This window comes from Pan paniscus, chromosome X, assembly GCF_029289425.2.
Source record: "Pan paniscus chromosome X, NHGRI_mPanPan1-v2.0_pri, whole genome shotgun sequence".
Lineage (NCBI taxonomy): Eukaryota > Metazoa > Chordata > Mammalia > Primates > Hominidae > Pan > Pan paniscus.
Genome location: NC_073272.2, coordinates 131,125,244 through 131,153,129, shown reverse-complemented (window position 1 = coordinate 131,153,129; position 27,886 = coordinate 131,125,244). Strand labels below are relative to the sequence as shown.

The window sequence follows — 27,886 nt, the reverse complement described above, 5'->3', positions numbered from 1 at the left end:
TCTGTTTAGCCATTTCTATCCCAACTTTCACAAGAGAATTTAGAATCACTGTGCAACTGCAGCCTTTACAGTAGAATTTGCTATAGAACCTATCATGAGGGATATATTTCCAATCATTGCTTCTTTTACTCCAAATCATGGAAAAAGGACTTAACAAATGATGCCCTTTGAGAAGAGTGAAGGCCCTCTGGCAGTGTTCTCTTCAACCAATGAAATGGGCCAAGAGGAATGAACCAATGTTCTGCTTTTGACTGATTATGAGGCAATGCATGTACCATTAAAGTTTCTTACATACATTGGCCTTTATCCTTTATCTACCAAAGTATAAGCTTATCCATGTAACCTTACACTTGCAGGCTGGCTGGAAGCTCCTTCACAAATAAAAGTACACCCTATTAGTGCACATAACAGACACTTTTCCACTTCTATTGTTCACAGAGACATAAGCAAGAAAAAAACTTTCAAAGAGAAGAGTTTCATGTCACTAGAAGTCTTAATCTGTGACCTTGGGAAAGCTATTCACATCAAGGATGCCATCTTCTTCTTGGGAGAAATTTCCCTGGTTAGCTTTACCTCAAGGGTTACAATGGGTGCACAGTTCCAAAAGTGTGGAGGAACCCTTCTTAGTTGCAAGACCATGAACCCAAAGCTCAAGGTCCCTAAGTTTTGTTGTAGTGTGGATGGCAAGGACAGTCTTTTTCTGATGTTCTCAGAAGATCCAAACCATAAAAAGCCTTTTTTTTAACCTGGTGAAAATACACTGTAGCATAATAATCTACTATTAGAACATCAGCTCTGTTGCATAGGAAAGCTTTTATACAACCAGAAAACATGCATTGAAATGACAATTGAATGATATCCCTTTATAAAATGTTTAAATGGCCAACCAGGTGACCAAATGTACCTGAAACTTTAATTGCTTTCCTAGGAATATGGGATCAAGCATTGGTTATAAACTATTTTAAACAATTTTAGTATTAGCTGGTTTAACACTGTTTTCTTTATATTTAATTATTTGATTTACTTGGGTTAGTAGCTTTATACAAGGAAATTTGGTTATTTCTGTAATTTACAATAACAGCATAACTATAATTGTGATTGGTAGCATATATTTAGACATTAGAATTTTAGAAATCCCATACAATTTTGGAATATATATTAGTATTATTCACAAAAATATAACTTAAAGAAGATTAAGCATCATTTTGGCAATCCCATTGTTAGAAATAAATTTTCGGTGCCACAAAAGAAACAGCATTCGAACATGAGTTTTCTCAGCAAGGCAATTTTTCTTCTATAGAAGGATGCGTCTCACAGATGGAGCAATGGTGAGAGCACACCTGAACAGGGGAGGGGAAGGGGTTCTTATCCCTGACGCAGGTAGCCCCTACTGCTGTGTCATTGCCCTATAGGCTAGAGTTGGACTGCACAGTCTAAGCTAATTCTGATTGGCTATTTTAAAGAGAGCAGGGGTATGACCAGAATGGCGGGGTGAGCAGTTTTGGCGGGAAGGATGGTTACGGAACACATGACTAAATGTGACAGATCAGAGCGGGTAACCAGGGGTGACTCAGGATGGAGCAGGTGACCAGGGGAACAGGTGTGAACTACTGATTAGAACTGATGGAAAAGGTCATTTACTGAAACCAGGGGCAAGGAGACGAGGAGAATGAGGAAGTTAAACTTTAAAATGGAGAACAAAGAACTGAACATACTGACATACTGATTCTTTGAAGAAAATTTAGAACTCACTGTATTTAATACCATGTACCTAATCCTGTTTACCTCTCTTTTCTGGACACTTCAGGGACCCTCTGAAGTATTCCAAAAGGCAGGTGCCAGGGAAGACAATTTTGAAACTGAAGTTTGATTTTGGGAATTCCAGATTACTACAAGTTATTTATTTTGCCAAAATTATGGCTCAGAAATTTTAAAGAAGCAAAAACCTTTTATAACCCTTTTGAATTTAGTCAACATGTTCACACAGAGAACCTCTTCAGCAAGACTAATTTCCACAATTCTCCCACCACTTCTTTGAACCTTCAGCTTTTTCCTAATTTAACTCAAAACAATCCTTTAACCCTAGGCAAAACTTGACATTTCCATGCCTTCATTTAACCTTTTACTATAAAAATACATTTTACTGTTTTTACACACCTTGCATGTAAATCTATTTCTAGTAGTTTCAATTAATTCCTAGCAATTTTACCCTTAAGGTAAAACATGGTAAGTTGCTTTACTTGTATGCTAAGTGCAGTCAAGCCTTGCCTTCTTAGTTAAGGGTGTGGTTAGTTTCATATGTCCCCAGGTGTCACCAAGTGTGAAGCAGGCAAGACAGACAGTTCTCAAAACCCAAAAAGCAGTTTGTAACCTTAAAACACTTAGCAAACCTTGCATCTGACCAACAGTTTTTTTTTTTTTTTTTTTTTTTTGAGACAGAGTTTCCCTCTTGTTGCCCAGGCTGGAGTGCAATGGCACAATCTCGGCTCACCACAACCTCTGCCTCCTGGGTTCAAGCAATTCTCCTGTCTCAGCCTCCTGAGTAGTTGGGATTACGGGCTCCCGCCACCACACCCTGCTAATTTTTGTATTTTTAGTAGAGACGGGGTTTCACCATGTTGGCCAGGCTGCTCTCGAACTCCTGACCTCAGGTGATCCGCCTGCCTCGGGCTCCCAAAGCGATGGGATTACAGGCATGAGCCACCACACCTCTCCTACCAATAATCTATAAAACCATCTTTATATCCCAAAGATTGCTAAAGTTATGTGAACTAAAAGGCATTACACTCTACTTTTCTGACAAAATATTTGATTTAAGTTCTTTTTATTATTAAATAAAGTAATTTAAAATTTCAGAGGAGATTAACGAGTTTGCACACAGAGATAGAGGCCAGAGACTGAATGGTAAAAAATTCTTACCCTTTTGCCTGCATGCCAGGTTTCTGGATTGTCTCTCCCTGAGTGGCCCTGGTGACCATGCTTGACTGTATGCAAGGAAACACATTGCCATGAATTAAGAATATTCATAGTTTACAAATTTGGAGAAATTAGCCAGAGAGAGAGAAATATGACTCAAATTCTATTTGTGAGAGTATACTCAACACATTTAGAGTATCAGGAAGCCTAAAATCCAAAAAGTTAGTTTATGGATAAAAAGCTGGTGTGCTCCATTAATTCCTGATACACAATTCAATACCCTTAAGTTCACCAATATCATTATATATTCTGTACAATTAAGAAATTTACTTTAGGCACATGACCAATATGTACTCCAACAGTATCCATGTCAAATGGCGTGGTGGCTCACGCCTGTAATCTCACACTTTGGGAGGCCGAGGCAGGTGGATCACCTGAGGTGGGGAGTTCAAGACCAGCCTGACCAACATGGAGAAACCCCGTCTCTACCAAAAATACAAAATTAGCCTGGCATGGTGGCAGATGCCACTTCAACATAGTGTGAAGCAATGCAAGCATATATGTGAAATTGGCTCCACACTAATTCCAGCTTCATGCTTACCTATATTTTAAAAAAAAATTGTCAAACTGCTGATACTGGTTTTTTTTTGTTTTGTTTTTTTTGAGACGGAGTTTCACTCTTGTTGACCAGGCTGGAGTGCAATGGCATGATCTTGGCTCACCGAAACCTCTGCCTCCCGGGTGCAAGTGATTCCCCTGCCTTAGCCTCCCGAGTAGCTGGGATTACAGGCATGCACCACCATGCCCGGCTAATTTTGTATTTTTGGTAGAGATGGGATTTCTCCATGTTGGTCAGGCTGGTCTTGAACTCCCGACCTCAGGTAATCCACCCGCCTCGGCCTCCCAAAGGGCTGAGATTAAAGGCGTGAGCCACTGCTCCAGGTTGCTGATACATTTGTATAATACTTCTTATTTTACTTTAATCAAGACTAAGAACTTTAACTATGAGAATGTTCATTAGCCAAATGTCTCCAATTCTCTCAGGTTTTAAAGAATATTTTATTAATTAAACTTTTCCACAACTTTCTTCCCTACTTATAATGATTCCTTACTACATTGTTTCATAAATAATCTTTTCAAAACTGTAATTTGAACAAAATTTAGATAACTTCTGAATTAGACAAAATTATTATTTTTCCACTAATAACGTAACCCTTTCTGGCCCATTTTGTATACAAAATTACTTGTTAACTAAAATTTTTATCCTTAGTAACGTAAAATGTCAGTGAAACCCTAAACAGCAATAAATTCTGAACTATCAGATATAGGCATTTATAGGTAAGAACAATTCCACAATTTTAGAAACATGTTTCCCCGTATCACAACCCTGTCTTAATTGGAAATGACCCAGATATTAAATGAGGATCAAAAATAACTTTAAGATTTTAATTTACACAAAAATTTATCTAAAACATTTACCTCATTCACCGTACTTATTTTTCCTTTTAATAAGGGAGACATGAGACATCAATCAACATATGAAAAACAAACAAGACAGGACAACTGGAGAGGAGGCGGCTTGGGAGATTTTAGATCACAGGTGGGAGACAAAGGGTTGCATCCTTTGAGTTTGTGATTACCTTTTCCAAAGGAAGCAATCAGATATGCATTTATCTCAGTGAGACTTTGAATGGAATGGGAGGCAGGCTCAATCCAAGCCCCCAGCTTGAATTAACACTGACATTTTAAAATATCCAGCAAAGACAGTGGGAGGCCAAGGCCACAGATCACCTGAGGTCGCAAGTTCCAGACCAGCCTGGCCAACATGGTGAAACCCCATCTCTACTAAAAATACAAAAATAACTAAGCGTGGTAGCAGGCACCTGTAATCCCAGCTACTTGGGAGGATGAGACAGGAGAATTGCTTGAACCTGGGAGGCAGAGGTTGCAGTGAGCCGAGATCGCACCATTGCGTTGCAGCCTGGGCAATAGAGAACGCCATCTCAATAAATAAATAAATAAATAAATAAATAAATAAATAAATAAATAAATAAAATATCTGGCAAAGACAAACAAAATTCAGACAAAATGTATATCGACAATTCTGAAGGCTTTTCTATTTTTATTCCACCAATATACTTTTTTAAATTTTTATTTCACCTTTAGTGATTATCCAAGACCCCACTATAACAATTAACCCAGTGGCTGAGCACGGTGGCTCATGCCTGTAATCCCAGCACTTTGGGAGGCTGAGGCGGGTGGATCATGAGGTCAGGAGTTCAAGACCAGCCTGGCCAAGATGGTGAAACCCCATCTCTACTGAAAATACAAAAAATTACCTGGGCTTGGTGGCAGGTGCCTGTAATCAATCCCAGGTACTCAAGAGGCTGAGGCCAGAGAATTGCTTGAACCTGGGAGGTAGAGATTGCAGTGAGCCGAGATCGTGCCACTGCACTCTAGCCTGGGTGACAGAGTGAGACTCCCTCTCAAAAAAAGGAAAAAAAAACAAACCAATTAACCCAGCAGATTTTGTTCACGTGAATGGCCAGAGTACAACCCTTTAAATCTTTGAATTGAGAAAAAGGCTTTCAGATTTTAAGTTCTGAGGGTTTTTTCTGCTTGATCTAGTCTATCATTGAAGCTTTTGAGTGTACTTTGTATTTCATCCTATGATTTCTTCAGTTCCACATTTGCTGTGTGCCCTGGAAAACTCCGTATCTGGTTGGTAATTACCTCAACCATATCCAGAATTGCTTCTGTCATTTCGCTCCTTTCTTTTTCAGAAGTCTCTTGTATCCCCTAATCTTGGTTAAAATCAGTATGCACAATTCTCTATCTGACATTTCTTGAATTTCTTTTGGATAGGGATCTGTTGCTGGAGAATTACTGGGTTCCTTTGGAAGTATCCCGTTTCCTTGCTTTTGATGTTTCCGGTGTCCTTCCCTTGAGATCTGCACATCCTGTGTAAATTGCTTCTTTCAAGTTTGTGAATTCGCTTTGTAGGGGAGGATTTCCTCCTCTTCCCCTTGCGTGGGAGCTGCAGGCTCCAATAGCTTGCAACTTTAGCCATGAGATAGCAATACAAGCTTGCCAGTTTTACTTTGCCCCAACAGATAATCCAATGAAGGCTGTGAACCAAAATTTCGGGTAAGCAGTCTCCATGGCAGTTTGATTTTTAAAGTCTAAACCTCCCCAGACTCCAATAAGGATCACTGGGGCCAAACTAACAAAGGAAGGCATCACACGTTAACGAGGCCCCCTACTTAGAACAGCAGCACAAAAGCCCGGTTACATGCAACACCATCCGGCTTTCCCATTAGACAATAAACTTCAGATTCTAAACAATTTTGGGGCCAAGGAACATTACAACTCTGAGAGAAAATTCCAAGGAGGGCTTAATACTAGACCTTAGAACCTCTGCAGAAAGCATCCTCTTTGGAGAATTTGAGGCACGGAGGATCTTCCAGAACATCCTCCTGTGGGGTCCAAACTTAGAGTTCCAGACGTCTCTGGCGTTACTTAGGTGGGCACCGGTGCGCTTTACATGGGTTCCCTCCAGAGCCTTTTATGAACTTTATAAGAATAGCCATGAACTGTATAACTGGAGGCCGGGTGAGCCTTTTTGTTCCTTAGCCAGTAGAGTACAATAAGGAAAGAATTTAGCATAACTCAGTTCTAAAAAGTGCCAATATTTTAAAACCTATTATTATTTCCAAGAATAATTAATTATTATTTATTATTTGAAAAGTACTTAATTTGTAAGTGAAGATAACTTGTTTTAATAGTTACACTACAGGATAATTTGAACATTAGCTTATAAGTTCATATTATATGTGCATCGTCAACAGATGATAATACATGGCCCAGACATTTTAAATTACTTCGTCTCACTATGTTTGACCTACCATATACTTTTTGAATTATAATTTCTTAAAGTTCTTCTAGAGTAAAATCCAAAAATCTCAAGCCCTCAAAAGTATATATTGATATGGATTCATGCAGATATTATAAGGTGTTCTAAAGATTTTGTACAAAATTGCAAACAGTATGCATTGAATTATATTGAAAGTAAAATGTGTGTGGGACTGTGTATCTGCATCATATCTGTCTGTATGTATACATAGTTTTAAAATGACATATATATATATTTTTAGACAGGCTCTCACCCTATCACCCAGACTGGAGTACAGTGGCATGATCGTGGCTCACTGCATCGTCGACCTCCCTGCACTGACGTAATCCTCCCAACTCAGACTTCCAAGTAACTTGAACTACAGGTACACACCACCGTGCCTGGCTATTTTTTGTAGAGCCAGGGTCTCACTACATTGCCTGGGCTGGTCTCGAACTCTTGGGCTCAAGTGATCCACCTGCCTCAGTCTCCCAAACTGCTGGGATTACAGTTGTGAGCCACCGCACCTGGCCAATGCCATATATTTTTATTTCATTTTTTATTATTTTTTTTGAGACAGTCTCACTCTGTTGCCCAGGCTGGAGTGCAGTGTTGCTATCTCGGCTCACTGCAACCTCCACCTCCCAGGATCAAGCGATTCTCCTGCCTCAGCCTCCCAAGTAGCTGGGACTACAGGCACCTGCCACCACACCCAGCTAATTTTTGAATTTTTAGTAAAGACAGGGTTTCACCACGTTGGCCAGGCTGGTCTTGAACTCTTGACCTCATGTGATCTGCCCACCTCGGCCTCCCAAAGTGCTGGGATTACAGTTGTGAGCCATCATGCCTGGCCTAATGCCATATATTTTAAATCATGGTCAGTGTTATAGTGAGTACATGTTTGAATATGATAGTATTGGCCAACAAATTTATATCATTCATATTTATATTAAGACAGACATTAATGAAACATTGTAGCTGCATGTGAGTGGTGTGAATACTTCCATCTTAAAGTTTTCTTAGGTTACACATCTAGGTGACTGAATGTGAGAGATGCCTATCTCAACTATCATTTATGGAATTTTGTTATATTTCTTTTGAGATTTTAAAGATAAAATTTAAGATAAGAATTAGGGATAAAAATTTGAGAAGAATTAAAAGCTAATTCTGAGGTATAAGTATGTATAATATATATTTATATTATATGTAATACGTATTTATATATGTGTTCATGTATGTATAGGTAGATTTTTAGATTTTCATTTTGTTGCATAGGCTGGAGTGCAGTGGCACAGTCCTGGCTCACCGCAACCTCTGCCTCCCGGGTTAAAGCAATTCTTGTGCCTCAGCCTCCCGCGTAGCTGGGATTACAGGCGCCCGCACCACTCCTGGCTGGGTTTTTTTTTGTATTTTAGTAGAGACAGCGTCTCACCATGTTGCCCAGGCTGGTCTTGAACTCCTGAGCTCAGGCAATCCGCCCATCTTGGCCTCCCAAAGTGCTAGGATTACAGGTGTGAGTCACTGTACTTGGCCAAGAACTTCTTAACGACTTGTTCAATCAAGTAATTCTTTGCAAATATTTTATTGTTTAAAATCCAGATATTGCAAATTTTTTTATAACAATGTCAAAAACTGTTCAAGAATCACATGTGAAAATGTTCACTCTAAAACATGACGTATAGCTAAATCCAATTTAAATGTAAGTTTATTGTAGTGTTTGCATACATATATGTAGAACTTTTATCTATGTATTGAAAGTGGGACAAAATATGGAAAAAGTTATCAGTATTTAATACACAGTTTTATGACATTGCTTTTCTTTTGATCAGCACAGTTTCTTTTTACTTCTTTGCAAATTCCATGTCTTTTCTACTAATGAGAAAATAAAGGATTGAATCCTAACGGAAAAACAATAAGACACATACACAGCAAAGTCATAGGACACGGTCTTAAGCCATTGCCATTTCATGACACTGGAAAATATTTCTGTACCAATATTAAATAATGAAACCATGAGACAAAATCCTGCGATCCATCTGATTAGCATTTATAGTCATTCCTGTATTTGTGTACATTCAAGAAGGGTTGTGTCTGTCAAGTTTAAGAGTTATGTGGACCCTTATCTTAGAGCTCCACTAATTAGCAATAGCGGCCTTCCCCTCAACACGTAAGACCTAATGTCTAGGTCAGAACATAGAGTAGAACTCCCAGGGAACCTGGGTAGAGAGTTTCATGCACGTCCGTGTGAAGAGACCACCAAACAGGCTTTGTGTGAGCAACATGGCTGTTTATTTCACCTGGGTGCAGGCAGGCTGAGTCCGAAAAGAGAGTCAGGGAAGGGAGACAAGGGTGGGGCCGTTTTATAGGATTTGGGTAGATAAAGGAAAATTATAGTCAAAGGGGAGTTGTTCTCTGGCGGGCAGAGTGGGGATCATAAGGTGCTCAGTAGGGGAGCTTTTTGAGCCAGGATGAGCCAGGAAAAGGAATTTCACAAGACAATGTCATCAGTTAAGGCAGGAACAGGCCATTTTCACTTCTTTTGTGGTGGAATGTCATCAGTTAAGGCAGGAACTGGCCATCTGTGTGTGTACGTGCAGGTCACAGGGGATATGATGGCTTAGTTTGGGCTCAGAGGCCTGACATTCCTGTCTTCTTATATTAATAAGAAAAATAAAATGAAATAGTGGTAAAGTCTTGGGACAGCGAAAATTTTGGGGGATGGTATGGAGAGACAATGGGCAATGTTTCTCAGGGCTCCTTTGAGCGGGATTAGGGGCGGCGTGGGAACCTAGAGTGGGAGAGATTAAGCTGAAGGAAGATTTTGTGGTAAGGGGTGATATTGTGGGGTTGTTAGAAGAAACATTTGTCATGTAGAATTATTGGTGATGGCCTGGATACGGTTTTGTATGAATTGAAAAACTAAATGGAATAAGAAAAGGAGAAAAACAGGTATTAAAGGTCTAAGAATTGGGAGGACCCAGGACATCTGATTAGAGAGTGCCTAAGGAGATTCAGCATAGTCCTGCCAGCAAAGATTATTTATTTACTTCAAGAGTTAAGAGTGGCAGTTTGGGGATAGCACCAGGAGATATCAGCTGTGATGGCTTGGAGAAACAGCAGTGTAAACAAGATCAGGGCATGTATGAGTAGTTGAGAACGGTGAATAGGAGTATGACTAGACAGAAGATAGTAGGGATGACAAGTTTTTTGGGGGCACAGTCTAAGTTGGTCTGGTGTCTGGATAAGACTGGGGCCTAATAAAAAGGAGTGTCTATACAGGAGCTCAAATGGGCTTTACCTTGTAGCATTCTGAGGACAGGTCTGACTTCTGAGAAGGGAAAGTGGTAAAAGTATTGTCCAGTCCTTTTTAAGTTGGTGGCTGAGCTTGGTGAGGTGTGTTTGTAAAAGATCATTAGTCTGTTCTACTTTTCCTGAAGACTGAGGACTGTAAGGGATATAAAGGTTTCACTGGATACTAAGAGCCTGAAAAAATGCTTGGCTGATTTGACTAATAAAGGCAGGTCTGCTATCGGACTGTATAGAGGTGGGAAGGCCAAACTGAGGAATTATGTCTGACAGAAGGGAAGAAATGACTACGGTGGCCTTCTCAGACCCTGTAGGAAAGGCCTTTACTTATTCAGTGAAAGTGTCTACTTAGACTAAGAGGTATTTTAGTTTCCTGCCTCGGGCATGTTGAGTAAAGCTAATTTGCCAGTCCTGGGCAGGGGCAAATCCTGGAGCTCGATGTGTAGGGAAGGCAGGGGGCCTGAATAATCCCTGAGGAGTAGTAGAATAGCAGATGGAACACTGAGAAGTTATTTCCTTGAGGATAGATTTCCACGATGGAAAGAAAATGAGAGGTTCTAGGAGGCGGGCTAGTGGCTTGTACTATAGCATAGCCTGCCTTTGCTGGTGTGTGGTGATTAGGCCTGGTGGAACTGCCATCAGTAAATCAAGCGTGATCAGGGTGAGGAACAGGAAAGAAGGAAATATGGGGAAATGGGGTGAATGTCAGGTGGATCAGAGAGATACAGTCATGGGGGTCAGGTGTGGTATCAGGAATAATGTGGGAGGCCGGATTGAAGTCCGGGCCAGGAACAATGGTAATTGTGGGACTTAACAAAGAGTGAGTACAGCTGAAGGAGCCGGGGAGCAGAAAGTATATGCGTCAGATAGAGGAAGAAAATAGATTTTGGAAGTTATGAGAAATGTAGAGAGTGAGTTGAGCATAGCTTGTGATTTTTAGGGCCTCTAAAAGTATTAAAGCAGCGGCAGCCGCAGCACGCAGACATGAGGGCTAGGCTAAAACAGTAAGGTCAAGTTGTTTGGACAGAAAGGCTACAGGGTGCGGTCCTGGCTCTTGTGTAAGAATTCTGACCGCACTAACCAAGCCTAGGAAGGAAAGGAGTTGTTGTTTTGTAAGGGATCGAGGTTTGGGAGATTAATCGGACACGATCAGCAGGGAGAGCAGGTGTGTTTTCATGAGAATTATGCTGAGATAGGTAACAGATGAGGATGAAATTTGGGCTTAACTGAAGTAATGGGGGCTGTCTGTGAAGCCTTGCAGCAGCACAGCCCAGGTAATTTGCTGAGCCTAATGGGTGTCAGGGTCAGTCTAAGTGAAGGCAAAGAGAGGCTGGGACGAGGGGTGCAGGGGAATAGTAAAGAAAGCATGTTTGAGATCTAGAACAGAATAATGGGTTGTAGAGGGAGGTACTGAGGATAGGAGAGTATATGGATTTGGCACCATGGGGTGGATAGGCAAAACAATTTGGTTGATAAGGCGCAGATCCTGAACTAATCTGTAAGACTTGTCTGGTTTTTGGACAGGTAAAATGGGGGAATTGTAAGGAGAGTTTATAGGTTTTAGAAGCCCATGCTGTAGCAGGCGAGTGATAACAGGCTTTAATCCTTTTAAAACGTGCTGTGGGATGGGATATTGGCGATGAGCAGGGTAAGGGTGATTAGGTTTTAATGGGATGGTAAGGGGTGCGTGATCGGTTGCTAAGGAGGGAGTAGAGGTGTCTTATACTTGTGGGTTAAGGTGGGGAGATACAAGGGGAGGATGTGAAGGAGGCTTTGAACTGGGGGAAAAGGCAGCAATGAGGTGTGGCTGTAGCCTAGGAACAATCAGGGAAGCAGATAATTTAGTTAAAGTGTCTCGGCCTAATAAGGGAACTGGGCAGGTGGGGATAACTAAAAAGGAGTGCTTAAAAGAGTATTGTTTAAGTTGGCACTAGAGTTGGGGAGTTTTAAGAGGTTTAGAAGCCTGGCCATCAATACCCACAACAGTTATGGAGGCAAGGGAAACAGGCCCTTGAAAAGAAGGTAATGAGGAGTGGGTAGCCTCCATATTGATTAAGAAGGGGACAGACTTACCCTCCACTGTGAGAGTTACCTAGAGCGTCTGTGATGGTCCTGTAGGCTTCCGAGGCGATCGGGCAGTGTCAGTCTTCAGCTGCTAAGCGGAGAAGATCTGGGAAGGAGTCAGTCACAGAGCCTTGGGCCAGAGTTCCAGGGGCTCTGGGAGTGGTTGCCAAGTGAGTTGAACAGTCCAATTTTCAGTGGGGTCCCACACAGATGGGATGCGGCTTAGGAGGAATCCCGGGCTGTGGGCATTCCTTGGCCCAGTGGCCAGATTTCCGGCACTTGTAGCAGGCTCCTGGGGGAGGAGGTTCTGGAGGAACCCCTGGCAGCTGCGGTTCGGGCATTTGGAGTTCTTGTGTGCTGGAGATGTGGCTGGGGTTTGTCTCACAGTGGAGGCAAGGAATTGCAACTCAGAAATACGTTGCTACTTGGCTGCCTCTATTGTATTATTGTACACCTTGAAGGTGAGGTTAATTAACTCCTGTTGTGGGGTTTGAGGGCCGGAATTTAATTTTTGGAGTTTTATTTAATGTCAGGAGTGGATTGGGTAATAAAACGTATATTGAGAATAAGATGGCCTTTTGACCTTTTAGGGTCTAGGGCTGTAAAGCGTCTCAGGGTTGCTGCCGAACGAGCCATGAACTGGGCTGGGTTTTTCAGATTTGATGAAAGAGCCTAAACGCTAACTGATTTGGGAGAGGTTGGATAAAGAAAAAGGAGCATTAACTTTGACTATGCTTTTAGCTTCAGCCACCTTTTTAAGAGGAAATTGTTGGGCAGGTGGGGAAGAACTAGTCGCGGAACTAAACTGTAAGCTGGACCGGGTGTGAGGAGGGGAGGTGGTAGAAGGATTATAGGGTGGAAGAGCGGAGGCTGAGGAAGAATTGGGACCTAGCTTGGCCTGGCGAGGAGGGGAGAGGTCAGATGGGTCTGTAGAAAAGGAAGATTAGAAAGACTCAGTGACGCTTGGGGTTGGGACTGAGGGAACAGGCGGGAGGGAAAGAAGGAAGATTTGGGACTAGTTACACTGGGAACAGAGACTAGGAAGGGACCGATGTGTAAAAGAATGCCTGGACGTCAGGCACCTCAGACCGTTTGCCTATTTTACGACAAGAATTATTTAGATCTTGTAGGATGGAGAAATCGAAAGTGCCGTTTTCTGGCCATTTAGAACCACTGTCAAGTTTGTATTGGGGTCAAGCGGCATTGTGGAAGAAAATAAGGCATTTAGGTTTTAGGTCAGGCAAGAGTTGAAGAGGTTTTATGTTCTTAAGAACACAGGCTAAGGGAGAAGAAGGAGGAATGGAGGGTGGAAGGTTGCCTATAGTGAAGGAGGCAAGTTTAAAGAAAAGGGAGAGTATGAGACATGGAGGGAAGTGGTTCGGGGGTTCTTACCCTCCAGAAAAGCGGGAAAGGGGTTGAGGCGCAGAGATATGAGGTCGGGGCATGGAAATAAGGGATCAGGGCACAGAGATATAAGAGGTTGGGGTGCAGAAATAAGGGATCAGGGTGCAGAGATATAAGAGGTTGGAGCATGGAAAGAAGGGATCGGGGCGCAGAGATAAAAGGTTGGGGTACTTGCCCCTCCCCCAGAAAAGTGAGACTTGCTGCTAAGAGTGAAGGAGAAGAGGTTGGGGGTTTCTTGCCCCCCAGAAAGGCAGAGAAGGGGTAGAGACATGGAGAGAAGGGGTTGGGGTACTTGCCCCTCCCCTAGAAAAGCGGGACTTGCTGCTAAGGGTGAAAGACCAAGGCAGGTGTCCTTGAGTGGTCTGACACCTCTGAAACCTGGGTGAATAATCAGAGAGGTGTCCCTGCAATGATTAAACACTAAGGGAAGGCTGCCTTCCCTAGTCCATGACCGGCGCTGGAGTTTTGGGTCCATGGATAAAACGTGTCTCCTTTGTCTCTACCAGAAAATGAAAGGAATTGAAATTAAGAGAAGGGAGAGATTAAAGTGTGGCACCAAGACTGAAAGGAGAAAGAGGTTGAGGGATAGTGAGGGAGGTTGGAGAAGTGAGTAAAAAGAGGCCGCTTACCCGATTTAAAATTGGTGAGATGTTCCTTGGGCTAGTTGGTCTGAGGACCTGAGGTTGTAAGTGGATCTTTTTCATGGAGCAAAGAGCAGGAGGACAAGGGATTGATCTCCCAAGGGAGGTCCCCTGATCCGAGTCATGGCACAAAATTTCATGCACGTCCGTGTGAAGAGACCACTAAACAGGCTTTGTGTGAGCAACATGGCTGTTTATTTCACCTGGGCGCAGGCGGGCTGAGTCTGAAAAGAGAGTCAGGGAAGGGAGATAAAGGTGGGGCTGTTTTATAGGATTTGGGTAGATAAAGGAAAATTATAGTCAAAGGGGAGTTGTTCTCTGGTGGGCAGAGTCGGGGTCACAGGGTGCTCCAAGGTGCTCAGTAGGGGAGCTTTTTGAGCCAGGATGAGCCAGGAAAAGGAATTTCACAAGACAATGTCATCAGCTAAGGCAGGAACAGGCCATTTTCACTTCTTTTGTGGTAGAATGTCATCAGTTAAGGCAGGAACCGGCCATCTGGATGTGTACGTGCAGGTCACAGGGGATATGATGGCTTAGCTTGGGCTCAGAGGCCTGACAGAGGGTCAGGACAAGAACCACATGGCCTGGTGCTTAGCTTTGCTATTCTCCAAGACCTTAGGGGTAAACATTTGTTGTTGCTTTTTTGTTTGTTTGTTTCCGTAGGCATGGATCCCTGAGGTCTGTCCCCAATATTACAAGACAATTCGATATCATAATAAAACCCTTCAGATATGATGTTGAGTGAAAAAGCAGAAAGGGAAAGACTTGGTTGTGCGGATACTGAGTTCTTTTTCTTTTCTTTTTTTCTTTCTTTTTCTTTTCTTTTTTTTTGAGCCCGACTCTCATTCTGTCACCCAGGCTGGAGTGCACTGGAGCAATCTTGGCTGGCCAATACTGAGTTCTTGAAAACAGGAGATGCTTGATGAGGGTGAGTGGATTAGATCTCAGTTTAATATCCGATGGGGCCAGACGGGGTGGCTCACACCTGTAATCCCAGAACTTTGGGAGGCCGAAGTGGGTGGATCACCTGAGGTCAGGAGTTCACGACCATCCTGGTCAACATGGTGAAACCCGTCTCTACTAAAAATACAAAAACTAGACGGGCGTGGTGGTGCGTCCCTGTAATCCCAGCTACTTGGGAGGCTGAGGCAGGAGAGTTACTTGAACCCGGGCGGCGGAAGTTTCCGTGAGCCAAGACTGAGCCACTGCACTTCAGCCTGGGCAACAAGTGCGAAACTCCGTCTGTAAAAAGAAAAAACAAAAACAAAAAAAACAATGGAAGCCAAAAGCAAAATGCCAAGAATGGAATACATTTATGCAAGTTGAGCAAAAATGTTAGATAGTTTTAGTTTCTGGTGTCTTTGTCCCTTCATGGCATTTTTTTCAAACGTGATGGGCGGGAGAGGAGCGCCTAGCGCTACTTGGCTTTTCTCGGACAATACTGCCATCGTGCGGAAGTAGTTTCATAGCCTCCGAAGCCGTGAGCATTTCCTCCACGTAAACCCTAGCCGTCGCGGAAGGAAAAGCCAGTGGAGGCTGAACAGGCCCAAGACACAAGTTGGCATTCCTACCCTTTTCTCTGAGGCCTGGCACAATCAATGGACAAATGCAAAGTCTTAGTGAAGTATCTGGTGAGTGAGGGACCAGGACTGAGCTAGCTGCTTCCAGGAAGCAAGAATGTAATGGAAAGCCTAAGCAATTATCTAAGCCCACAAGCCAGGATTATCTGTGACTTTATAAGTTCATGGGAATGTCTTTTCTCATACTAGGACACTGATGGTAATCTCAGTTCTCTCAAGGAGGGCAGATAGGTGGCTCTTTTCCGTTGGACATTCCCTGAGAATGATGGCATTTTTTAGTCCTGAGGAAACCAGTATTTATCTCGTTCTAGCGAGCGTTCTGTGTACCAGCTTCAAAGCTAGTTCTTCATGAAGATATCCACCCTTAGGTGTGGAGACCTCCAGATACTCCGTGACTCATAATTGAAAAATCAACAAGGGTGGCTAAAATTGTATGGGTGACTTGTTCCCCATGACATTCTTTTTCATTGTTTGTTATCTCAGTATCTGAATCTTTTAAAAAAGGATGTAATATTAGTCTGATACTGTAGTGTGACCTTCCAGTGCTTCAAGATCTTCTTCAGGTAGGACTTCTCCTGGCCTCTGAAGATTCAGGCAGGCATTCCAGGGTAAGGGACCTGGCTTTTGTGACATCCTTGACTGTACCTAGCTCTCCCTCAAGCTGGTTACAGTTGAGTTGATTGATGGTCTGTAGACATAGATGCTATTGGCATTCAGGAATGTTTTAAAGATTCGGCCAGGCCCGGTGGCTCATGTCTGTAATCCTAGCAGTTTGGGAGGCTGAGGCAGGTGGATTGCTTGAGCTCAGGAGTTTGAGACCAGCTTGGGTAACATGGTGAAGCTCTGTCTCTATAAAAATCCCCACAAAATTAGCTGGGCACGGTAGTGCCTGCCCATAGTCCCAGCTACTTAGGAGGCTAAGCTGGGGGGATTGCTTGAGCCCTGGAGGTCAAGGTTGCAGTGGGCAACAGTGCACTTCTTCCTGGGAGACAAAGTGAAACCCTGTCTCAAAACAAAACAAAACAAAACAAAAATAGAAGTGTCTTAACGACCCTCTGGGAAGCATTTCTCAATGACCCCCATTCCTGGAAATGACAAAATGACATCTAGACTCCCCACGCTGTTTCACCTAACGTAGACTTAGATATCTGCTAGATCAAGGGTCTCCAGTTCCTGGGCCACAGACCTGTACTGTTCTGTGGTCTCTTAGGAACTGGGCTGCATAGCAGGAGGTGAGCGTGGAGCAGGCAAAGTTTCACTGATATTTAAAGCCACTCCCCATCGTTTGCATTACTGCCTGAGTTCCACCTCTTGTCAGCATTGGCAACATTAGAGTCTCATAGGAGCATGAATCCTATTGTGAACTGTTCATGCAAGGATCTAGGTTGGGCTATCCTTATGAAAATCTAATGCCTGATGATCTGTCACTGTCTCTTATGACCCCCAGATGGGATCATCTAGTTGCAGGAAAACAAGGCTCAGGGTGCCTACTGATTCTACATTATGGTGAGTTGTATAATTATTTCATTATATATTACAGTGTAATAACAATAGAAATAAAGTGCATGATTAATGTAGTGAGCTTGAATCTAACTGAAACCATCCCCAACCTTGGACTGTGCAAAATTTATCTTCCACAAAACCGATCCCTGATGCTAAAAAGGTTGGGGACTGCTAAACTACCTCCTGGAGAAATAGCTTGGTCTGACCATTTTTGTGGAAGAGAGCAGCCCTACATATGAGACAGTGTCCCATATCTGAAGCAGTTATAGTAGGTCGCTAGTCAGATATGAGCAGGGCAGGAGAGGGCTCTTGCCGACCCACTGGGAATGTCAGCTGACCATCAGGCGGTAGTCAAACAGTTGTCACACTGCCTCTCTAAAATAATAATGTTTTAAGTTAGGTAGAAAAATCTGAAGGTTTGAACACTTGTGGAAGGCTTGTGACAAATTAATTGTAAATGAAATTCTGTGTGTGAACATATTAGCTAAAGTTAAAGGGGTACTATTTAATTTTTCCATAAATTGAACATTGGAATAAAAGTACAACAGAGTTGGCTGGGCATGGTGGCTCACACCTGTAATCCTAGCACTTTGGGAGGCTGAGGCGGGTGGATCACGAGGTCAGGGGTTCGAGACCAGCCTGACCAACATGGTGAAACCCCATCTCTATTAAAAATACAAAAATTAGCTGGGTGTGGTGGCGGGCACCTGTAATCCCAGCTACTCAGGAGGCTGAGGCAGGAGAATTGCTTGAACCTGGGAAGTGGAGGTTGCAGTGAGCCGAGATAGCGCCATTACACTCCAGCCTGGGCGACAGAGCAAGACTCCGTCTCAAAAAAAAAAAAAAAAAAAAGTACAACAGAGTTTTCTTACAGCACTAATTTGCTCTTTAACAAAAATTGGCAAAGAATTATAAAAGATTTATAAGAATCTTACCTTATGGTCAGACATTAAAATTGGATAGATTTGTCCATAAGGTTTCATTAAGATTTGGGTTTGACATCAATAGTGCACTAATACAATGGTGAAATTTGGCTTTCTCTCTTGAACAAGATTTTCATGTAATATTAAGAAATGATGAAAGATTTTTGTTTGCCTTTTGAATAAACTGTAGGAAGAAGAAGGGAAAGAAAAAAAGACAGATTGTTTGGAGAGCTAAGTCTCCCTCTTAATGAGTAAAGGTTTTTTCCGTTTTAAAACATTTTGAGTTATTGTTTTGGCTAATTAAATGACTTATGGTGACCTGGGATTTGATTTTATAATATCAAGTGTTTTAAACCATTGATATTTGACAAAGCTTCCAAAATTAAATTATAAATTATGTTTTTTTCTGACATAATTACTATTTTAGATATTAAGTCCTCTGAAGTCCAAAAATGATATATTTGGCCTATTTGGTATAACAATCATACAGTAAACACTGTCAACTATGAAATGGTGTTTGGCTTTCTTTGGGTTGTATTTGTATAAATATGTTAGCGGTTGAAGTTATCTGTGCTACCAGCATTGAATCCAAACAGGTCTGGAGCAACCTCGATTCCTGCCTTCTGAGAAGAAAGAATCCGACTGAGGGGCATAAGGCAGAAGAAGAGACCAAGGAAAGTTTTAGAGCAGGAGTGATGTTTATTCAAAAGCTTTAGAGCAGAAATGAAAAGAAAGTAAAGTACACTTGGAAGAGGGCCAAGCAGACATCTTGGTCAAGTGCTCCGTTTGACCTTGGACCTAGGATTTTATATGGTGGCCTACTTCCGGCATCTTGTGTCCCTTTTCTTTTGATTCTTCCATTGCGGCAGGCTGCCTGCATGCGCAGTGTATTTACTGAAGCTGTACACATGCTCAGGTGAGGCATTCTTCCCTTTACCGTGCAATATCCCTGGAAGGCCATATACCGGTTAAATTCCACCATTTTGCCTCTTAATGTGAAGCCCACTTGACCAATTCCTGAGATCTTACTGGAAGCTGCTGATTACCAATTTCAGGTGTTTTTATCTATTGGGAAACTGCTTCTTGGTGCAGGGTGCACCCAGTTATTATTTTAGAGAGGCAGTGTGACAAATGCTTGACTATCACCTGATGGTCGCCTGACATTCCTGGTGGGTGGGGAGAGCCTCACCTGCTCTGCTTATACCTGACTAGCTACTTAGTGTAACAAAGCTAGAAAAGTTGCTGGTCTCAGACCTAGAATTCCTTAGGCTAAAGAATTGTTTATTCATTCCTTGCTAACTATCTTTAATAGAGGCTGTGTGCCTAGGCAGTGGATAGAAGCCTGGTAAGGAAATCACACCTAGCTGAATCCCAGTGGTAGTGACAGGAGGTTGATTGGTTTCTTCTGCAAGGGAGGATAGTGTGGAGGGGCAATGAGCCTATCATTCCCATTTAGGTTGGATACATGTCATTCATCTGCACCAGGTAATCCCTTTAGTCCTCACAAAATCTTAATTGCATTCTATGTCCTCATAAGCAGCCATTCCCTGTGTCTGATTTAGTGAGAAAAGTAAATTATTGAACCTTGAGGATTAAACCCTTCCACACGGTAAATGACAAAGTAAAATATTTTTTACTCTACTTCTAAGATGTGATAACCTTAAACCAAATATATAATCATGTATGTGTTCTAGAGAGCCAATATGCACATTGTGATGTATCTGTAAAAATTCAAACAAAAAATAGTGTCTACTTTTCTAAAGCAATGTTTTCGAGGGCATAGTTTTAAGATTTACCTTTGTTTATAATGAAGGCTTAAAATGTTGACATATAAGATAGTATTGATGACATTCAAATTAATTCATGCTCCTCAAACCTTTGTTAACATACATACTTGGTCTGATTCAATCCACAATGTACAATGTAATCCAGTTTTTTTGTTTTGTTTTGTTTTGTTTTTGAGACAAAGTTTCCCTCTGTTGCCCAGGCTGGAGTGCAGTGGCATGATCTTGGCTCACTGCACCCTCTGCCTCCCAGGTTCAAGTGATTGTCCTGCCCCAGCCTCCTGAGTAGCTGGGATTACAGGTGCCCGCTAAGTTTTGTATTTTTAGTAGAGATGAAGTTTCACTGTGTTGGCCGGGTTGATCACGAACTCCTGACCTCAGGTGATCCGCCCACCTTGGCCTCCCAAAGTGCTGGGATTACAGGTGTGAGCCACCGTGCCCAGCCTATAATCCAGTTTTAATACAGATTTATTTTTTACATGAAATCAAGAATGTATATATATATTGAAAGATATACACAGAAATGATCCAAAAGGTTAGTTGCCTTGACACGTTGTATGGTAGTGTTTTTCTTCTTTAGTAGTATGTGGATTTTTCCGAATCTTTGGCAGCCATTATTTTTTAATTAATTAGTGGGAGAATACTGTAAACATTATACCTAAAAGACAAATTATAAAATGCAGACAGACACACACACACCATAAAGTCTCAGGAAATACCTGAAGAATATGTAATGGCATGGGAACATGCTGTGTTTTGATGTTAGATGATGAGACCCCGAGATGAAACACTGAGTAACCTGGACAGGAATTGAACATATGTACTATGAGTATCATGCCATGCGGAACATATTTGACATGCAGTAATGACAGCTATCTGGTCCCTTCTCTATGATTCATGCATGCCACATTGTTGCCTACAATGCAACACATGAGCTACAACATGAAGAACTCCCTGGTTGTCTGGGAGGGGAGCCAGAACAGAGACCACCAGGATTTGTAAATTGTTTGCCAGCGAAAATCTCTAAGCTTCTAGCAACTTTCTCCTTTTTGTGCCCTCATCCATTGAATTTATCCCCTGAAGGAGACAGTTTGATGCCTTGGAAAGTACTGGACATATAATTCTGTGAAGTAAATCATACCCATATAGACTAGATCAAGAAGACATTTAATTTCTGAAATAATAAGATTCTTGACGAGGGTGCGTGGTTTAGAGTTTGGTTTGATTTCAAACGGAAGACAAAAGCAAGGCCAGGTGGGGTGGCTCACATCTGTAATCACAGCACTTTGGGAGGCCGAGGCGGGCGGATCACCTGAGGTCAGGAGTTCGTGATCAACCTGGCTAACATGGTGAAACCTCGTCTCTACTAAAAATACAAAAATTAGCTCGACTTGGGTGCGGTGCCTGTAATCACAGTTACTTGGGAGGCTGAGGCAGGAGGATTGCTTGAACCCGGGAGGCGGAGGTTGCAGTGAGCTGAGATCGTGCCACTGCACTCCACCCTGGGCGACAGAGCGAGACTCCGTCTCAAAAGAAAAACAAAAACAAAAGCAAAAGTGCAGCAGTAAGACCAGGTGGCCCCAAAGAAGGCAAAATGCAAGGCACCCATGTTTGGTGGCGCCTTTGTCTATGGGTGGCGTTTTTTCACACAAGAAGAGCGGGAGTAGAGTTCTCCAAGGTGAGGTTTATTGGCATATCTGGAGCTCTACTGCCATCGTGAGGATATCGTTTAACGAAACCCTACGCCATTAAAGAGTTCTAGTGAGGACTACCTGTTGGGGCAGGTGTGGTCTGGTAAAAGGTGGAAGAGGGTTCGCCTCCATGCTGGGAGTCCTTGCTTAGTCTCGTTTGAGGCTTTAAAAGAGACCTGGACATTGGCGGTACCTTGGTATAGAACCTGGAGAGTGAAGGTTCTAAGAGCAAATCCTGTAAACCTCCCCTGGAAGAACGTTGTTCATTGTGTGCGGATACTGATGCCACAAGAGAGCCAACGACCCGTAGTAAGATAATACCATGTGAAAACCTACTGACTTTTGCTCCAAGGGGCAGGAACAGGAGACAGATGCCCACAAGAGCCTGCATTTGTCTTTGAGCGGGTTCCTGCAGTCCTGCCCAGAGGAGGAACCGAGGCCCCGCCTCACGACTTTCTGTGCCAGGACCGCCCGGCAGGGGCTGGTTCATTCTAAGTCCTCACTCTCCAGGTTCTACACCAAGATACCGCCAATGTCCAGGTCTATCTTAAGGTCTTAGAGGAGAAGGCAAGAAGACCTAGCTTGGAGCCCCACGCCTCTTCCTCCTTCCCACAGATCAGAATTTCCCCAACAGAGAAAAATACTGTTCTCCAGAATTCGAGAACAGTGTAATGGCGTAGGGTTTCATGAAACTTCATCCTCACGATGGCAGTAGTGCTCCAGATACGCCAAGAAGCCGTGTCTAGATCCCTCTTCTCCCGCCCCTCGTGTCTGAAAAAACTCCGGCAAACATGGCTGCCTTATGTTTTGTCCAGTTTGGGGGCAACCTTGCCTTACTACTCAACTTCCGCTTTTGTTTTCCATGTGAATCAAACTGAGACCTAAAACCACCCACCCTCATCAGGAATATTGTTATTTCAGAAATTTAATTGACACCTGACCTTGTCTATGGAGTTCTGCTTTCATTATATGCAATCTGTGCAGTTCTACTCAACATTCTATATCCAGTACTTTCCCATAGTATCAGATTTTCTACCTGAAAGGATAAGTGTGAAGTCTCCAAGCTTAAGAGAGAGAATAAAATGCTAGAAGTTCAAGACTTAGAGAAAGGCCTCTCTAGCCACCCTATTTTCCTTTGAGACTCTCAAGATATTCTGCGTTTATTTTCAGTCCTACACTAATACTTGTTTGGGAGTTACTCCTGTTCCAGGAACGAAGCCCGGCCCGCTGCATTTTCTAGAGGCCTAGTACGGAAAAGCAGGCAAACTAGGAAACACAGGAATTTATTGCTGTAACTGGATACAGGAAGAACGCTGGAGATAATTCCACCAGACCAACTCAAAGTGTAACAATTTTCTTAGTGCTTATATAGGTTGGGGTTATGTGCCTACTGCAATATAGCATTCGCCTATGTCTATTGGTAACTAAATTTGCTTCAACTAGAATGTCAGAGGCAAAAAAAATGCTTGCTAAGTCCAATTAAAAGGGCCCCAGTACCTTCAAAGCCTGTCTACTGTGGTACCGGAATGATTATTTCTATCTTATTTCCTTTACAGCTTGGTCCGGAGAGCTGCCTTGGACTCTCCAATGAATTCAAACAGCTGCCTCTGTTACCTTGACTCGTCTCAGATTTCATTGACCCGAGATGGGTCCTGGCACTAGGAATGTAAGACTGTCTCCATTCTTTTGGCTTGTTCCAGAGAAGCCCATGCAAGGTTCCTACTGACCATATGTTTCTTTCTTTTCTTTTGTTTTTTGAGACGGAGTTTCGCTGTTGTTGCCCAGGCTGGAGTGCAATGGCGCGATCTCCGCTCACTGCAACATCCGCCTCCCTGACTCAAGCGATTCTCCTGCCTCAGGCTCCCGAGTAGCTGGGATTACACGCATGCGCCACCACGCCCGGCTAATTTTGTATTTCTAGTAGAGTTAGGGTTTCTCCATATTGGTCAGGCTGGTTTCGAACTCCTGGCCTCAGGTGATCTGCCCTCCTTGGCCTCCCAAAGCGCTGGGATTATAGGCGTGAGCCACCGCGCCCGGCCTTGACCATATGTTTCATTTCTAGCTTTGATGTCTGGGCATCGATTTCCCTCGGTTAAACTATTTGCTCAATGTTAAGGCCACTCTGTAGAAATTTGTCTGTGTAACTGAGGTGCTATGCAGGCCTGCCTGTGTGACTGTCATGCAGGCCTGTCTGTGTGATTGTCAGGGAGAATTGGTCTGCCACAATCCTTTTCTAAGCATAGCCAATAGAGGTAGTTAGGCATAATTTGTATATTACAGAAATTGCCTTACAGAGAGTAACACATTTCTATACTCTCCTTCCATAACAGACACTTAAAAAAACAAAAAAAGTAATGTATGCTTGCTGTGGACCTCATTTAAGATTGCAACAGAAGCACTTTTCAATACTATTAAACAGCTTTTTACTTTCCATATTTTAAGCTTTTTAATTTATTATTTATTTTCTTAATTTTCTATTTTTAATTTTTTGATACATTATATTTGTATATATTTAAGGGTACATGTGAAATTTTGTTACATGCATACAATGTGTAATGATCAATTCATGATATTTAAGTTACCTATCAACAAAGTATTTATCATTTCTATGTGTTGGGTACATTTCAAGTCCTTTCTTCCAGCTATTTTAAAACTACAGAAAAGTGTTGATTATAGTCACCTTACTCTTCTATCAAAGTTTAGAACTTATTTTTTCTAACTGTATGTTTCTACGCATTAACCAACTCTCTTCAGCCCCACTGCTCTCCCGCAAATACACCCTTCCCTGTCTCTGGTATCTATCATTCCACGCTCCACCGCCATGCCAACAAGTATTTTAGCTCCTACAGATGAATGAGAGCTATATTTTCCTTTCTGTGCCTGGCTTATTTTACTTAACATAATGATCTTCAGTTCCATCCAAGTCGCTGCAAATACATGATTTCATTTTTTTAATGGCTGAAGAGTATTCCATTGTGTATATATAGACTGCATATTCTAGGTTTTCCAGTTCGTTAGTGTATAGTTGTTCATAATACTCTCTGATGATCTTTTGTATTTCTGTGGTATCAGTGGTAATCTCTCCTTTGCCATTTCTGATTTTGTTTATTTGGGTCTGTTCTTTTCTTGGTTAGTCTAGCTAGTGGTTTATCAGGTTCATATGTGTGTGTGTGTGTGTGTGTATATATATATATAAATATAAAACTGTCACCCAGGCTGGAGTGCAGTGGTGTGATCTTGGCTCACTGCAACCTCCATCTCCTGGGTTCAAGCGATTCTTGTGCCTCAGCCTCCCTAGTAGCTGAGTTTACAGGCGTGCGCCACCATGCCTGGCTACTTTTTTTATTTCTAATAGAGATGGGATTTCACCATTTTGGCCACGCTGATCTCGAACTCCTGACCTCAAGTGATTCACCCGTCTCGGCCTCCCGAAGTGCTGGGATTACAGGAGTGAGCCATCGTGCCCGGCAGTTTTGTTTATATTTTCAAAGAATCAATTTTTCATTTTGTTGATCCTTTGTGTTGGTTTTTCATCTCTATTTTGTTTAGTTCTGCTTTGATCTGTATTATTTATTGATCCATGTTACCATGGTTTTTTTTTTTTAGTAGAAAATAGCTTTTATTTATACATGGATTCAGAAAATAAGGAAATACTCTCAAAAAGAAAAACACTGATATAAATGGACCATGCCATAATAAGCACTGATTAAATTTAATACTTCTGATTCTCTTGTTTTATGCATAAATCAGTCTTTAAATTCCTGTAAAAGACATAAAGAACTGAATTATTCAATCAATAAACACAATTTACGTATTAAATATAACACTTTACATCTCACAATTAGAGAATGAGTTTTTTTTTTTTTTTTTTTTGAGATGGACTTCTGGCTCTGTCGCCCAGGCTGGAGTGTAGTGGCCTGATCTTGGCTCACTGCAACCTCCAACCTCCCAGGTTCAAGTGATTCTCCTGCCTCAGCCCCCTGAGTAGGTGAGATTACAGGTGCCTGCCACCACGCCGGCCTATTTTTGTATTTTTTAGTAGAGACGGGGTTTCCCCATGTTGGCCAGGCTGGTCTCAAACTCCTGACCTCAAGTGATCCGCCCACCTTGGCCTCCTAAAGTGCTGGGATTACAGGTGTGAGCCACTGCGCCCGGCAAGAATGAGAATTTTTAATAGGTTTATCAGTCTTTTGGCTTAAAATCATTTAGTGTATTAAAATAGTAAGCATTTAGCCATCCATATCATTTGTCTATTCAATAAATTTGGAAGTAAAGAAACGTTACCAAAATCTTATCCAATCTGAAATTAATAAACACGTTTAAGATTCTCTTTTACTCAAATAGGAAATAAAAAGGGAACTTACATAATATCCAGAGAATAATTAAAGGCAAAATACATCAAGTCAAATCCTATTATGCCTGCAGATGCTTTTCTCAGAGGAAAGCCTTTATCCATTAATGACTTTATTAAAATGTTTATTTATTTATTATCATAAGCTCAACCAAGTGTTAAATAAAACAGTTTTGAAAATTAAGGTAATAAGACTGAAAAGAATGAACTAATCTTACCAAATGTTAATAAACAAATAATTAATCCAAGCAAATGAGAAGAATTGAGTCAATCATTTTGAAAGTGAAATCACAGGAATAGAAAGCCAAAAATTAATAATCAATGAATTTTAAACAGATTCTTTGAAATTATCAATAAAATATATCAGCCTTATTTTAGTCCATTCAGGCTGCTGTAGCAAAATACCATAGCTAGGTAATTTATAAGCTTTTATAAATAATAAAACTTACTGCTCACAGTTCTGGTGTCTGGGAAGTCCAAGATCAAGGCCCCAGCACATTCATTATCTGTTGAAGGCTCACTCTCTGCTTCAAAGATGGCACCTTCTATCTATGTGCTCACATGGCAGAAGAGGTGACAAGCTCTCTCACGTCTGTTTTATTAGGGAACTAATCCCATTCAGTATGACTGACCCTCCATTATCTAATCAGCTTCCAAAGGCTACATCTCTTAATAATATCACCTTGGGGGTTAGGTTTCAACATATAAATTTTGGGGGATACAGACTTTTAGAACATACCTTCCCACCCTTGGGCCCCCCAAATTTGTGTCTTTCCCACATGCAAAATATATTCGTCCTATCCTAATAGCCCCCAAATTCTTTTTTTTTTTTTTTTTTTTTTTTTCCTGAGACGGAGTCTCACTCTGTTACCCAGGCTGGAGTGCAGTGGTGCAATCTTGGCTCACTGCAACCTCCACCTCCCAGGCTCAGGTGATTCTCGTGCCTCAGCCTCCTGAGTAGCTGGTTCTACAGGCGTGTGCCACTATGCCTGGGTAATTTTTGTATTTTTAGTATAGACGGGGTTTCAATATGTTGGCCAGGCTGGTCTTGAACTCCTGACCTCGTGATCCACCCACCTTGGCTTCCCAAAGTGTTGGGATTACAGGCGTGAGCCACCGTGCCCGTCAATAGCCCCCAAATTCTTAACCTGTTTTTGCATCAACTCAAAAGTTTAAAGTTCAAAGTCTCATCTAAATATCATCTACATTAGATTTGGGTGAGACTCAAGGTATCATTCATTCTGAGCCAAATTCCCCTTCTACTCTGAGCTTTTGAAGTTAAACAAGTTTTATGTTTCCAAAATACAGTGGTGGGACAGGCATAAGTTAGAAATTCCCATTCCATAAGGGAGAGAGAAGAAAGGAAAAGGGGTAATATGTTTCAAGGAAGTCTAAAACCCAAGAGCACAAACAATATTAAAACTTAAGGCTGGAGAATAATCTTCTTTGACTCAGTGTTGTGCCTTTCACACACACTTGGATGAGGATTGGGCCCCCAAGGCTTTAAGTGGTCCCATTCCCAATGACTTTTCTGTGCATAGCCCGTGCCACAGTGCTCATGTGTTGGAGTCTTGTGTTTGTGGTTCTCCTAGGCTGGAGTTGCACACTGGTGGCTTTACCAATCTGAGGTCTCTGGGATGGCCCTGCCCTCATGGTTTTACCAGACTTTGCCTTTATGGTGGTCCCTCCATGGCTTTAATAGACATTGCCCCAGTGGTGACTCTTTATTGTAGTCCTATTCCTGTGGGACATCTTTGTCCATGCCCTGCAGCTCTCTGGGGGTACCCTTAGTAATATAGGTGGAGGTAGCCATGTCCCTACAGCTCATTTT

General features: G+C 42.2%; 1 long non-coding RNA gene across 1 annotated transcript in view; it reads left to right on the top strand.

Moving 5' to 3' along the window:
• The window catches only part of LOC103785380 (uncharacterized), a 106,160-nt gene that overhangs the window by 67,951 nt on the left and 10,323 nt on the right, over nt 1–27,886 (top strand). Inside the window, exons 9-12 of the long non-coding RNA XR_008622754.1 lie at nt 4,430–4,516; nt 15,082–15,151; nt 17,251–17,309; nt 23,261–23,370. This is a non-coding gene — a long non-coding RNA (uncharacterized LOC103785380). The remainder of the gene's footprint in view (nt 1–4,429; nt 4,517–15,081; nt 15,152–17,250; nt 17,310–23,260; nt 23,371–27,886) is intronic.